We start from the raw sequence: 14429 nt of genomic DNA, 5'->3' as shown, positions 1-14429 counted from the left end.
GGCCGGTAAAAGCCCGAGATGTGGCCAAAGTCATGGCCAATGGGCCATTCAGAACTCTTTGTAAAATTGTTTGGTGCCCACAACCTCTTGCTTGTGGTTCTCCAGATCAAAATGACTGTCAAATCGGCTCTTTAGAAAAGACCCCATAAAACAAACAAATACACCACAAGTGTTTGCACGTGGAAACCCTTCTAAGTACGAATAATTTTTTTGTTAGTAAGATTTTGGGCGTCCAAGAATGGGGCCTGGATTACGTGGTTGAGACTTCTCATGAGTGATGGGTCGATGAGGCATCATGAAACAGTGTTGCAGGGTTGATGAAACAATGTCCTAATTTTCAGAAGCACTAGATGGAGCTCTTGGTTTAGAAATGACTTTAGGTTTCATTTGATTGGTCGAACAAGTCCAAACATTTTACAGCAGACAGCGCCGTCTGGTGGCCTCTGAAAATCAGGACACCGTTTCATGAAACCTCATCTACCCTTCATGACTTGTCATGGGCTGATGAAGCTTTGTGAAGCAGGTTCCTCATGTTCACCTCAGTATGTGGTAATAGTTGTTCAAAGCCAAATATTATTGAGCAGTGTTTTTCAGTCAGCGCTGCTTCATGAAGCTTCACTTCATGTTTCACCATCCCCAATTTGTATTCAGACAAATCAACTTGGCACATGGCTATTTCAAGACTGTTCGCGATATTTTACAACTCAGCAGCAACTACAGATGCATTACTTGAGGTGAAGCGTTTCCCATCTCAGTGGAATATAAACACAACGGTTCTTCAAATATTTTTCACCTCTGTTTTGGAAGCCGCTGAAGGGGATTGTGGTGTTTGTGTGGGATGATAAAGCAAACGCATTCATGACCTTAACAGGAAAAGTGGATTGAAGAGAGAACACCAACAGAATTATTGCATCCTGGCGCTGACAAATACCGTCAAAGTCGCGCCACAAACCGCTCAACGGCGACTGAGAAGTGATGTGAATATGCAAAGCATTTCTTTTACCCCAAATGATGTCAAATTAAGAAGACTCAGGAAGTGAAATTAGCAAGTAATTATTGTACAGAGGGTTAAGTGTAGGAAATGAGTGAGCGAGATAAGGCAACATTTGGTCGCTCTCCCGCTGAATCTCTTTAAGTGAGCACTGGGTGACCAAAAGTGTGTAATGAAGCATATAATGCCCGACACTAGACCATCTTCTCTGCCTGTTCTTATCGCCTCTGCCGCAGTCAGCCAAGGCAGATTATTCAGTGTATACATTGTGAACAATTACTTTTTAATCTGCATTAGCACATTAGCATAATGACTGACAGTTTAAAAGGGAGATTATTTGTTTGGAGGCTCTAAGGCTGCTCTCTCTCTTTTTTTTTTTTTTTTTTAAAGTTGCTGCACCATCTAATTTCATTTGTCTCTTATTCTGCTGGGTGCAGTTTTAAGCCACTGGAGAGTGATTAAAACCTACTGCTCGAAAAACTTTTGCTGAAGTATAAGAAGACCTGAACAGGGATTTGGTTTCTGAGCGGGCTGTCGCACAGTTTAGATCCTGGTGATATCAGAAGACCTGCAGCGGAACACATGAATCTGACCTGTTGGAAGGTTGTGCCGCTTTAGTTCTGTGACTCTGCAGGTGAAATTGAAGTTGCTATATTTGCCCATCTTCTGGACTGTTTGTTGACATGTCGGCCACGAGTAACACATGACACCTGACACATGTTTGACATGAAAATGAATGGTAAGAATCTGCCACAGCAGCTCCATTGGCTGGAATAATGCTGCGACTTGAGTGTGTAAAGTGACTAGTAAGACCTAGCATCTTGTATATCATGGCTTTATATGTGTTAGTTTGCCAGCCGCGAGCTATTATTCAGGCTCAGCCTACTCCATTGTTGTTGGAAACAGCTCAGCATTCTTGATCGTGATGTCCTTTTTTGTGATTTGTGAATGTGAATGTGATTTGACCGCTTGACCTGTAGTGAAGGACTAGGCCTTCTGACCGTTTTTTGAAAAACACGTTTTAATTTCTTGACTTGGGCTCAAGTCAAGCAATGTCTGTCTTGGTCTTCAACACAAGACCAAGTGAAGGCAGAGACTTTTCGTGACCAAGGCAGAAAAAATGTTATAGTTACATCATATGTTGCTAGAGTTTGAGCAATGTGTTGGTTCTTGGTTTTCCTTCAAAGAGACTTAGTTTGTGCATGTTGCGATTTTCTTCGTATCTGTCCTTGTGCTCAACTTGAGAAGAGCAGCATGTGAAAACATGAGTGTCACTGTCCAGCTGTTCCCACCCAGACCCCACTTTAACACGGTAATGTAAGTGTATCTCATTTAAATCTCAGCGAAAGCACGGAAAACCCTGTTTCCTTTGAACGTGCCTTTGTTTTTGTTTTGTTTTTAACGTTGAGCAGGGAAGGCTAATTGAGATTTTGAATGTAATTCTGGATCTTGTGATATTAAGCCCCCATTTTTCATCTTAAAATGGGGAAAGTAAATTGTAGTTTTCCATATTATCTATCAACAATTCCGAGGTTGAACTCTCACTGAACCATTTGTGGATAATGGTACATCTTTAGTTCAATGCCGCCCAATAACATTTGCGGGGTTGAACAAGGAAATACATTTATGGCTGTTTTTCAATACATTTTTGTTGTTGAGAGGGTGGTGTTCCCTTGTTCTGATAGTCAAAACGTCCAAAATCCCACGTTGTTCAGACTGAGAATATGCTCACACATCAGTAATCCACAGTGGCTCTCAGGATAATCCCGATTTATTTGTTTGAAAGATAGCTAGTTCCACCCGGGTGCTGTCTGTGTTGGCTTGAAATCTCCGATCGCTCTGCTGCCAGCAGATCAATCCAAATGTCTTTGTCTTGAAACGGTGGCCTCTGTACGTGATATTTGAGTTGATGGATGGGCTGTTCGGACAATGACTCCTCGCCTCTTGAAATGTGCTTCTTCTCTGTTTTAAAAAGTCGATGTGAAAGTCAGACATCTGTGTGTTTTAAAGATCACCTCAGCGGAGAGTGACTGAAGATGGTTTATTCTTGTAATACCCTGCAAGACATGTTACCCAGCAGACATGTTTCTGTCCAACCCAGACGGTGACTCAGGTCCAGACTCTTCCCATCCGCTGCATTTCCTGTCTTTGTTGGTGCAATGCAGCAGCTTGACTGGCCTCCAACCTACCTGTACTCTGTGCTGGCCTCCCCACTGTTTATGTCGAGGACCTGACCACCCAACTATATCACGAGATCCTAGAAACACAATCAATCTTTACAAAAAACCTGCTGCGGTCTACATGAATAATGATGACCCGAGTGCCGCCGCGGCAACCCTCAGGCATGTCCTGATGGGTTAGCAAGCCCGCCTCGATAGATGGAGATAAACCTGGTGCCACGATACCATGGCTCCAGTGCTGGAGGTCAAGAGGATTTCAACCAAGCGGCATCCTTGGTTCATTGCTCAGGTTTCTCGCCCACACATGTAGTCCGTGGAGGTGGAAAGCGAATGTAGTCCTCGGCCCTCTGACAGGGACTGGGAAACACTTGTTGACGTGTTGAAGCCGTAGCTTCAGAGATCATACAGACCAACCTGTCCTCATTGTGATGCCCACAGTTCCATAGGTAGTGCACCTTTCAGCTGAGATCTGAGCAGTGGTTCAGGAACAGGGATAGGTTCAGGTGTGACAGTCATGATACTGAAACAGCCCCTCGCTGTGGCAGAATAGAAGGGTGCTCTATGGGCTCCTCAATGATCTCTTCCCACATCATGTGGGCATCATGATATCGGGGCAAAACACCCTGTGATCCTGGGGTGCACACATCATGGCCATCTGAAAGCCAGGAAGCTGTGATATGCTGCATAATATACGAGTTGTTGAGATCCGTCGTGAAATATAGTTATCAGTGAAGTTTACTGTAATGTTTGGAGTGTGAACCGCAGCAGCGGTTCGTATTTTTCCAACTGACATAGCAAAGTAATGGTGTCTGTCAGGGTGCTGAGAGGGTCGCTGGTTGATGCCCATGAATAATGCAGCATGTGCCAGAACTAGCTCTTATGAACTACAACTCTGGACCTCAGAATCGTGACATGCATTTAAACAGCCAAATGTTTCAGTATATGAACTTCGTAAAAATGATTATTTATTTGACTAGATTGGTGCTCACTTCCTGGATTCCTAGATCATCTCACAAACTTGTTGCGATATAATGTATGGACAGTTATCCAAGTTCCAGGTTAGTGGTATCAGCGCTGCTCCGGTAATTGCTGTTTTAAAGCGTTCACTTAATATCTGGCACGCAGGGAGCGCTGAACTATGGACGGTAAATCTCTTTCCAAGCGGCTGTAATGAGTTTCAAGGAACCATGTTGGCAGAGTGACAAAGTAGATGGGAGAACTTGATGGTACTTTTGAGAGCTCTTCAGCCAACAGTTTCCTCGTGTTGGCAGAATTTGTTCAACAGCTGCTTATTTGTATTTATCTCTATTTTGATCTTTGAGTGGGCTGGTGCATCATCTGCTCCGATAATCCACCTTGCCTTTTTGAATCCAGTTTTAGCTGCGCTGCTTTGGTGTTTATGGAGCCCTGGAAGTAACATGCACGTGTTTATTTTTTTAGATCTGGCATGCATGACTTTATTTTTTTTTTATCCCGAGATGACGATTATCTGGATCATTTTTATCTCGTGATAATTTGTATCTCGAGATAAGTTATCTTGAGAATTGTTTTCTAAAGACACAATCCTAAATGTCAGCGCCTGCGTAGCTGCCTCTCTGGCAAAGCATTTTGTATACATCCTCCTGTAACCACTTTGTCTCCCATGGCTTTGCAACTGTTCCTCAACGTTGTCATTCACTGTCTGCAGGTCAGAATATTGCCGACGGCAAAGTCTGTGCGTTTCTAACACTCTGGTCAAGTGCCTTCTGCTCAAAATAATGCCATAGGTGGCTAAGCTATACGTATTACGCGTCCCTGGAAGCGACATGCATGACTTTATTTTTTTTATCACAAGATAAAAATGATCTCCAACTGTTATCTCCGGGTAAAAAAAAAAATAAAGTCATGCACGTCACATCCAAAAAAATAAACACACACGTCACTTCCAGGGTTTCCGTAGGTTTTAGTTTGATTTACGATGTTTTTATTTAAGTATATGAAGTCTAGAAGCTAGCAAGTGACTCTCACACAAATACTTCGACATGTGCGGCTCAAGGGCCGAATGAGGACCTTATACAGTCTGTACGTGGACACGTACCTACCACCAAACCAAAGTGTTTTTTGCTACTGGTTAATTGAGTCTCCTCCCCATGACTCAGTCTTGTTTTATGTTTTATTAGATCAGGCCACATATGTGTTCGGACTCTTCCGTAATGCTAGCATGATTGGCAGATCATTACATAACTGTTTGCCGCACAAGGCCCATTCATGCTCAACGTTGCGTTCGGATCCGGACTGAGCCTTCTGCATTCATTTACTCTTTATTTCTACATGTTTCCACCAAGCTCATGGATACGGACCAAACGGTGCAGTACCACCAGGAATCGTGGGGGGCAGTGTTGCTGTTACTACCAGATATGTAGCTGTAATGATACGACAACAAGAAATGACAATGGGCGTAATTTTTCGTCCTCTAGTCGTGATATATTTAACGACAGCGCGTCCTACAACCCTGTTTGCGTTTTCCTCTTTTGTGCAAGAGGTACGTTATCAATAGGCAGTCGCCATGTTTGTTTTGGACTTTGTCGTTGTCATAAACCTTTGACTCTGGGCTGCTCCCCCTGGTGGATGTATTGGTGAACAGCAACACCAACGCAAAGAACGCATGGAAGTAAGTGATCAGTAACGGTAAGATTGTTTCTTTAGAAAAGTCACATTGCAGTGGCCTTTATTTTCAGTAATATTGTCTCTTACAAAATTATTTAAAAAGTATTTAGAAGCTGAAACGTGTGAAGAGGAAGAAGAAATGAGCCTCCTTTCTTCCCTTTGGAAGTGGCGTGGTGCCACCTACAGAGTGATAAGCGTTTCCTGAATTCACCCTAGTTCACTGGCGTCTCGGCGCTGCCGGCACATCTAATGAACTCTGCAGCAAAGTCTACAAGTGCTTGTGCGGCGCGGCAACACCTTATGACTAATGTATGTGAGGAGAGGTGGAGAGCGCCCGTGTGCTCGGCATATAAAGTGCTCCTTCAATTAAAAGGCTGCTAATGAAAGGGGTCGTATAATCGAGTGTTAGGAGGGAGATTTTCGGTTCAAGGGATGAGTGGATGCTAACGCCCCGAGTGCGCCGGTTCATTTCAATCACGGCAAGTGAAAACAAAGACCACCACCTGCTCATTAGGATAAGTAGGTTCCTCATCTGACACCTGGAGCAGCCGCTGGATTTATTTTATCACTTGGCTGCATCTTCCTGTTGCTCCCGGCCCGTCTGTCAGTCAAGTGTGAGAATGCTACCACTACTCTTAGTCCTCTTGATCCATCGAGGGCCCGGGGACCCTTTTGATCTGGGGGGGGTCACCTTTCCCTGAACAAATGGGTTCGGGGCCCATTCAAGTCATAGAACTGATCCATAACTCTTTCTGTTCAATAACCATATTTAATCTAGTTACACGTGAACAAACCAAAACCTTGTGAAGTGACATGAAACCATGTGATCATCGCAAAGATATTTGTCATCGAAAAGCAGCAGGAGCACTGTGCAAGTCATATTCATCAAATTTACTAAAGAAAAAAATGAAGAAAAAAAATACACTTGCAAACTGTTGCGAAATTTGGAAAAAATGAATTCAATTCTGAATAAAATAAAATTTATAAAACTATGTCTAAATACTATAATATAAAAATAATATACTTTATTAAAATGCCAAAGATTTAAGTGTAAGTGAAAGTCTGCTTTTCCCAATCGGAAGGTGGAGAATTCTCAGTGTGCAATCCAAGATGGCTGCCCTTCAGTCATGTTGAGCTTATTCAACTTTTGTCCATTATTTCTTTCGCTGTATTGGTCAAATACATTTGTAAGTTATTGACACATACATGAAGAAATATTTCTGCAGTGTAATTTGAAATGCTGTATGTGCGAACCGTAATGCTAACAGTGGCTATCGCTAGCCTGGTCGATAACACTGTTTATGGTGCATTAGCATTTTTTATTTTTGTTTTTCGTTCATCGTCTTCCTCTCATTTCTTCATGGGCGCCGCCTGGAGTCTGTCCCAGCTGCTTTGGGCAACAGGCTGGGAGTTCTCCTTCTATGTACAAAACATTAGTCCCAATACTTTTGGTGTATCATTCACTCAGCCAAGGAGTTCATGAGACTGACTGTCTGATTCCATGATACTCAAAAGTTATGAACAAGTCTTGGTGAAATTTGGCAAAGAGACGAGGGCAGATGATTTTGGTGGTGTTCCGGATCCAAGAAGAAAATCCAGCTGTCTCTTTGCTTGGCGAAGCTCCGCGCTCTCTGAGTGCTTTTCCTCTTTCCACATGTGGGGCCGTGCTTGATGCACGGTGCCTAGATCTGATCCTATTGGCATTATTGATCTGTTGAGACGCTGTGCAGCTGATTTGAAGGAAACTCGGGGAGCAGATGCGAGGATGAGAAATAAAGCCACAGGGATTGGCAGAAGCAATTTGCATTAGACTCTATTGTTTTAATAGCAGGACTTGCTTCAGATTGCTTTGGGAATTGAGGGATGGAACCTCCAGGAATGTACAGAATTAGAAGCTGTTTTTGCAAATGAGTTCTGGACTGGGTTTGAGGGAACAGTCGTGTCACTCAGGTGTGTCAGTTATAGCTGAAATGCGACATTCACATGTAAGAAAAGGCAGGAGACTTATTCCGCGTTTGTCAGGGGACAGACGGTTGGTGAAAATGTGCATTTGAAAGTTCAAATAATAACTGAAAAGCTGGTTGATATGCCACCGCCAAGCTAGCAACAAAGGTCCCCCCCGCCCTGCTTGCAAGTCTGCTAGTTCCATCCCAGATGTTTGTGTGCCCATGTTTCCAGGCAAGACTCTTAACCCCCGATGGTTTGTCCAGCGTGCTGCCGCGGCGCCGCCCCCGAGTGGCCGCTTGTCCGAGGACAAACTCAATTTCCTCGCAGGGGGGATCAATAAAGTGTATTCTACGATTTGCATGTGACCATCTTTGAAGTGCAGCGGGCTTCCATCGATCGTCTGGAGTTCTGACCCAGGACATATGGGAAGTCAATATTATGCCTTTCTGTTGTTTTTCTGACGTACGATGCAGTAAAGATGGATTGCGTTGAAACAAAACCTCACGGCTGTGGAAACAGACAAGGGCATCCTTGAAGGATTTTCCATGTCTGATCAGTCATTAAAGCGCGGAGAACCACCCTCGAGTCACAAACAGTTGAGTTCTGAATGTAGTGTAAGTCGACAAACACTGCAGGGCAGCAGCCTTGCTAAGGAAGCCCAGACTTCTGAAAGCTTCAGTTCATCTGGGTGAATGCTGTGAGTCCTCTCGATGCCTGAGCTGCCCCGAACACCTACCCTTGTGTTGGAGCACGCGTAAAGTAAAGAGAACTTCTGAACTGAAACTTCCTCCTGTTCTACTGGGTTAATACTAGTGATGGGTCGATGAGGTTTCATGACACAGTACTGAAGGGTGGCTGAGGTTTCATGACACAGTACTGAAGGGTCAATAAGGTTTCATGACACAGTACTGAAGGGTAGATGAGGTTTCATGACACAGTACTGAAAGGTAGATGAGGTTTCATGACACAGTACTGAAGGGTAGATGAGGTTTCATGACACAGTACTGAAGGGTAGATGAGGTTTCATGACACAGTACTGAAGGGTCAATAAGGTTTCATGACACAGTACTGAAGAGTCGATAAGGTTTCATGACACACTACTGAAGGGTCGCTGAGGTTTCATGACACAGTACTGAAGGGTCAATAAGGTTTCATGACACATTACTGAAGGGTTGATAAGGTTTCATGACACAGTACTGAAGGGTCGCTGAGGTTTCATGACACAGTACTGAAGGGTCGATAAGGTTTCATGACACAGTACTGAAGGGTAGATGAGGTTTCATGACACAGTACTGAAGGGTCGTTGAGGTTTCATGACACAGTACTGAAGGGTCGATAAGGTTTCATGACACAGTACTGAAGGGTTGATGAGGTTTCATGACACAGTACTGAAGGGTCAATAAGGTTTCATGACACAGTACTGAAGGGTCAATAAGGTTTCATGACAGTACTGAAGGGTTGAGGTTTCATGAAACAGTGTACTGATTTTCAGAGGCCACCAGATGGCACTGTCTGCTGTCTACTTGAACAACAAATTCAATGAAAACATAATTTCTAAACCAAAAGCGCCACCTAGCTTCATCAACCCTGCAGTACTGTTTCATGATGCCTCATATAGTGATCACTAGTTAATACTGACCACCAGAGAGAGGGGCCCAACATCCTCAAACAAACTCAACTGCCTTCCCTCGAAGCGTCGAAGCCCTTTCATTTGGAGCCGCTCCTGACTGGCCACATGTATCTGCAGTTCAACTGCAACACAAGTTTTCAACCTTCTTCTTCTTGATCTCCATGACAGGCTGTGCACAGTGACTCCCCTACAATTACAATGAGATTAATTCACTGCTTTCCCTGTGCTGTTTTTAAAAGATGTCTTTTTTATGCTTTCAAAATAAGCTTCATAATTAGGCATCAACATTGAAGCGCAAAGTGGACCGTCTCCTTTTTCTTATCTTTTGTTGTGTGCTCATTTAATTTGGGAAACTGTTCTCTTGCATACAGAGAGCAAGACTCTGAGGGCCTGACTCCAAACTGAATATATATATTATATACACACACGCACGTTTGTAAACATGTCATTGAGTATTGGACCTGGAAAGTGTTTTGTCAGGATTTGGTCCCCACGAGGCAGTATAACCAAGCCCACGCACGCACACATGCACAAAGACAAACACAAAACGTAATACACAGCAACAAGTAACCAATGCTTCGGTTATCGCCCGTGATGGGCAGATGAGGTATCATGAAACTGTATTGCAGGGTTGAGGAAACAGTGTCCTCATTTTCAGAGGCCACTAGATTACAGCAGACAGCGCCATCTGGTGGCCTCTGGAAATCAGAACACTGTTTCATGAAACGTCTTCTATCCATCACCAGTTATCGCCCTGCAGTCACAACATAGGTGGAATTTTTTATATATATATATATATATATATATATATATATATATATATATATATATACATACACACAGTGGTACCTCAGTTCTCAACCACAATCTGTTCCAGAATTTGTTTGAAATCTGAATCTATTTTTCCCATTACAATGAATGGAAAAAGAAAGAATGCGTTCCAAGCCTTAAAATAGTCTTTTGTAGGAGTGAATGTAGAGTGTCTGCTGCAGGTGGCTGTTCCTCTATGTGTGTGGCCGCTGCATGTGGGAGGGGTTGCCGAGTGAGTGAGGTCTCTCCAGAAGTGAAGAGGTGCCCGGTGCGTGTCCAGCTCTGAATGTGCGCTTCTGTGCAGTTTGGCTGTGACAAAGTCATAAACCAAGTCACGCTCTGTCCCAGACTGGCCTCATCCCTGTCCCAGCTCCAGCCCACAACAGGACATCAAACCCTGGAGTGAGCGCTCCAGCACCTCCCCTGTGACACTCTACCACGGTCCAGTGTGGAGACAGGAAAGGTTTTACACCTCAATATGAAGAAAAAACAGTCAGTAAATGTAGCTAACGGGACACGTCTGCATACAGAGGCTGCGTTATATACAATAACAAAGCGTGCCGTGGGTCAGCTGATCGGTCCGCGCATGTTTTTTCCGGCTTTTTTTGGGGGCGTTCGAGTTCTGGATTTTCGTTCGAAAACCGAGGCACCACTGTATATATATATATATATATATATATAAGTTTTTTTTCCCGGTGCCAAAGCTAACTGCAGGGCCCCCACAGAGCGCCACCGGCGCTATCTTGTGAATGAGCAACTCGAAAAGACTCCTAACATCTTCATAGCTTCAGCCTTATGAACTAATCACAACACACAGAGGCTGTTTTACATCTGATTTCACTGGTTTGAGTCATCAAAACACGCGTCTTCCCTTTTATCTTGGATTATGGATGATTTGAAAAAGTCTTTGGACACAAACTAGACTCATCAAAGGAAGACTCATTAAACACAAATTGTCATCACTCCTGTGTGAGAACTGCCAGTGACTCTCATTGTAAATATGAGTTTACAATCGGTTCCGTCTGCTGATGGTTCGACTCTTTATGTGATGCGATCAGAGGCTGTGGGCGACGCCCGAGGATAAAAGACGCTACAGAACATGAGGCGCAGCGAAGAATGCTAATCCATCTTTTAATAAGGGATGAAGGAGGAAGAGTGTCTGAAGAAATCTTATTTGACTGGTGCCTTTGTGGAGCCAGTTTGGGCCTGGTATTTTTAAAAGACCGGACTCGGGTTCAGATCCAGAGCAGAAGGAAAGTTGATCTAAGCTGTTCAATATCACTGTGTGGCGCCGCCGTCATCAAAGTTCAGCCAGCGTGTGCCGCCGCCGTGATAAGGAACAAGGGGGAGGGGCCAAGACGGTGACACCCGCTGCTCAAAAAAGGCGAAAACTGAAAATAATATAGTCATGAAAAAGCTCAAATTATGACCCAAGCTCACTAAATGTAAAATGTCTTTATCTAATTTGTAGGTTCTATTTCTACAGTAGACTGCAATGTGTTTTAGTCATTTCACAGCGAGGGCACATTCTGTGTGAGTTTTGCATTATTAAATACACATTTATTAAAAGTGATAGTTATTAATATTCATAGTGGTGCATTATTCATAGTCATCACGATCCCTATCTGGACCAGAAACCCACCAAACTGAATGTTCCTCCCACAGCTCACACCATTTCAGGGTGGTTTTTTCCAACTGTTCTAGAGGCCAAATATAGAAACTAAGCAGCCAAACACAATGATGACACCTCTTTACATATAGTTGGGATCCTCCGATGGCCGACAACCCTGTGTAGCTGGGATTATGAGGAGGCCCAGGAGGCCTATTAAAGACCACCCCACCACCTCATTTTGGGACCTCTATATCAGCTCCTGATTGAAATATCGACCTCATTCCAGCAGCACAAAAGGGTTTTTTTTTCCCTCCAAGACAAAAGCAACATTCCTCACCTCTTCTCACAAAAGTCAATAGTGTCCTTCCATTGCTCATCCTGCCTCTCAAGCAGATTGCTGTGGAGCCCCTTCTCTCAGCCTCATGTCCATCATATCCCTGGTGTAGATCGCAGATCCAGTAATGTCAGACTTAATGCGATTGAGTCGAGTCTCTTGCTTGTGCCTTTATTAAATTTACTGTCAGAATCAGTGTGGTGGGGCGTCTCTATTGGCGGGTTGGCAGGAAGAAAAAGTTCAGCGGCTGAGAGAGAATCCCTTGGTATTTGAAAGGTCACAGGTGTGATGCAAGATACCGAAGGTGAGCCTACTGTTATTGCCCCCGGAATCCTCGGAGGCTTTTAAAAAACGAAGAAGGGATTCAATTGAAAATCCTCTCTCATGCCGGTTTGGCTTCCTGGACAATATGTACTGATATTTAAAAGATGTAGTTGTTCAGAAACGTTCTGACTTGTATTGTTTTTAACTCATGAGCACAGGACTGATTCTGCTCCGCCATGGCATTTCACGTTGCCCCGATGGGTCATAGAGACACACAGGTTTCTTTCTTTTATTTCTATTTATATTTCTATTCTGTAAGAGCTGAAATGCTTTTATTGGAACAAACTAGCGGTTTATTCTGTATTCAGCTTGGTCTCAGTTTTGGTCTCACTCCTCTCGTTGGTCTGGGTCTTGACTCGGTCTCAGGCCCTCGAGGTCTTGGACTGAATTCTAATTCCTTCCTCAACCTCAAAAATACACGCGAAGAGCAAGGGCTGTCCCGATTCTCAAGGAACAGGATGGGGAAAGCATCTCCCCCAGTTTTGAGATTTGCCGGCACCTCCCTTGGCTTAAGGAATACCCAGAATAATGCGTATTTTTAGCCAATAAACATGGCACACACAGCGAGCTGCAATTGTAAGTATTTACTTTGTAAACAGAAACCATTGCATTATCTTATACGATGGATTATTTCCCTCATTGTTGCATGACATTTATTTTCCGATGTTTTATTCTTCTTCTCCCGAATTGACAGACTGAACACCGCTTTTGCGTAATGCTGCCCCCCACTGTATCTGTATTTAAGTGGGCTTACAAGTCTCACATTACCCTTCACACTTGGTTTTGATGGCTTAGGTTGAGGGTTAAGATGTTTCAGGAACCACGAAATATGGTCTGCTCATGCAGGGAATGAATCAAGTGGCCTGGACTTCAGTGTGAATGGAGGTGATCACATGTGACTCACTAAACAAGGCATAAAGAATCAGGCTCTTCCTAGAAACCTATTCAACATACAAAGTTTCCCTGTAGCAAAAGGAAGTTTTTTCAACGTGTACTATGGATATACTTATTTTATACTAAAACTGAGGGTACTTGAAGTTTACTTTTGACATACTACTTTTCAAATACTTAAAAGTGGCATACTGAACAATACTTATACTCACTTGTAAAATAAGGATACACTGAAATTCAAGTATACAACTTTTTTCTCAGGGATTTCAAGTATAATATGAGGCGATCTAGAAGCTGTGCACAGCACCATGGGAGTGGGTGAATGGGGGTAGAAAACATTTGTTGTCATTGTAAGACACTTTTGCTCTGATATCATTTTGTTCTCATTTGACAGTTGTTGATCAATGCACCGATACTGGTATCGGCTATCGGTCCGTTACTGGGTTCGAGCACTCGTACTCCTACTTAAGATGCCGGATTATGGGAGGAACTGGAATTCATCCTTGGTCTCTTTATGCTCTGCTCTCAGTCTCGAGTCTGTTCCAGGTAAAGTTGTCTCGGCTACAAGTGACGTTGTCTGAAGCTGAATTTTAGCTCAAACAACGTCAGGGGGATGGCGCCTACCTTGGAAAACACACTAGTCACCGCAGTATCTTGAAATGTGGATGACTTGCTTGAAATGAAAACAATGGCTGTCAGTTTCGGGAACCACTGAATATGATCTGCCGATGCAAATGGACCTCAGTGTGAATGAAGGTAATCACATGTGACTTGCAAAACAAGGCAGAATCAGGCCGTTCCTGAACCCTAGAAGACTATTTCTCCACCCGAGGACTTTCTGTTTATTATTTCAGATGCATCCAACATGCTGTACTCTCCCAGAGGTTTTGTGCCAGATTCCTCTCAACAGCAAAATGCAATAATCATCACAACCATAACCCATTGAAAATGCTTTGCCGTCTCTGCGTCGGACGGAACAACAAGTCGGAGAGACAGAGGGGGGGTGGGGGAGGGGGGGGCACTGGGCGGCGAGATTTCCACTCAACTTTACCTGTTATTCATCC

This window comes from Synchiropus splendidus, chromosome 2, assembly GCF_027744825.2.
Source record: "Synchiropus splendidus isolate RoL2022-P1 chromosome 2, RoL_Sspl_1.0, whole genome shotgun sequence".
Lineage (NCBI taxonomy): Eukaryota > Metazoa > Chordata > Actinopteri > Syngnathiformes > Callionymidae > Synchiropus > Synchiropus splendidus.
Note: the sequence above shows the minus strand (reverse complement) of the source record.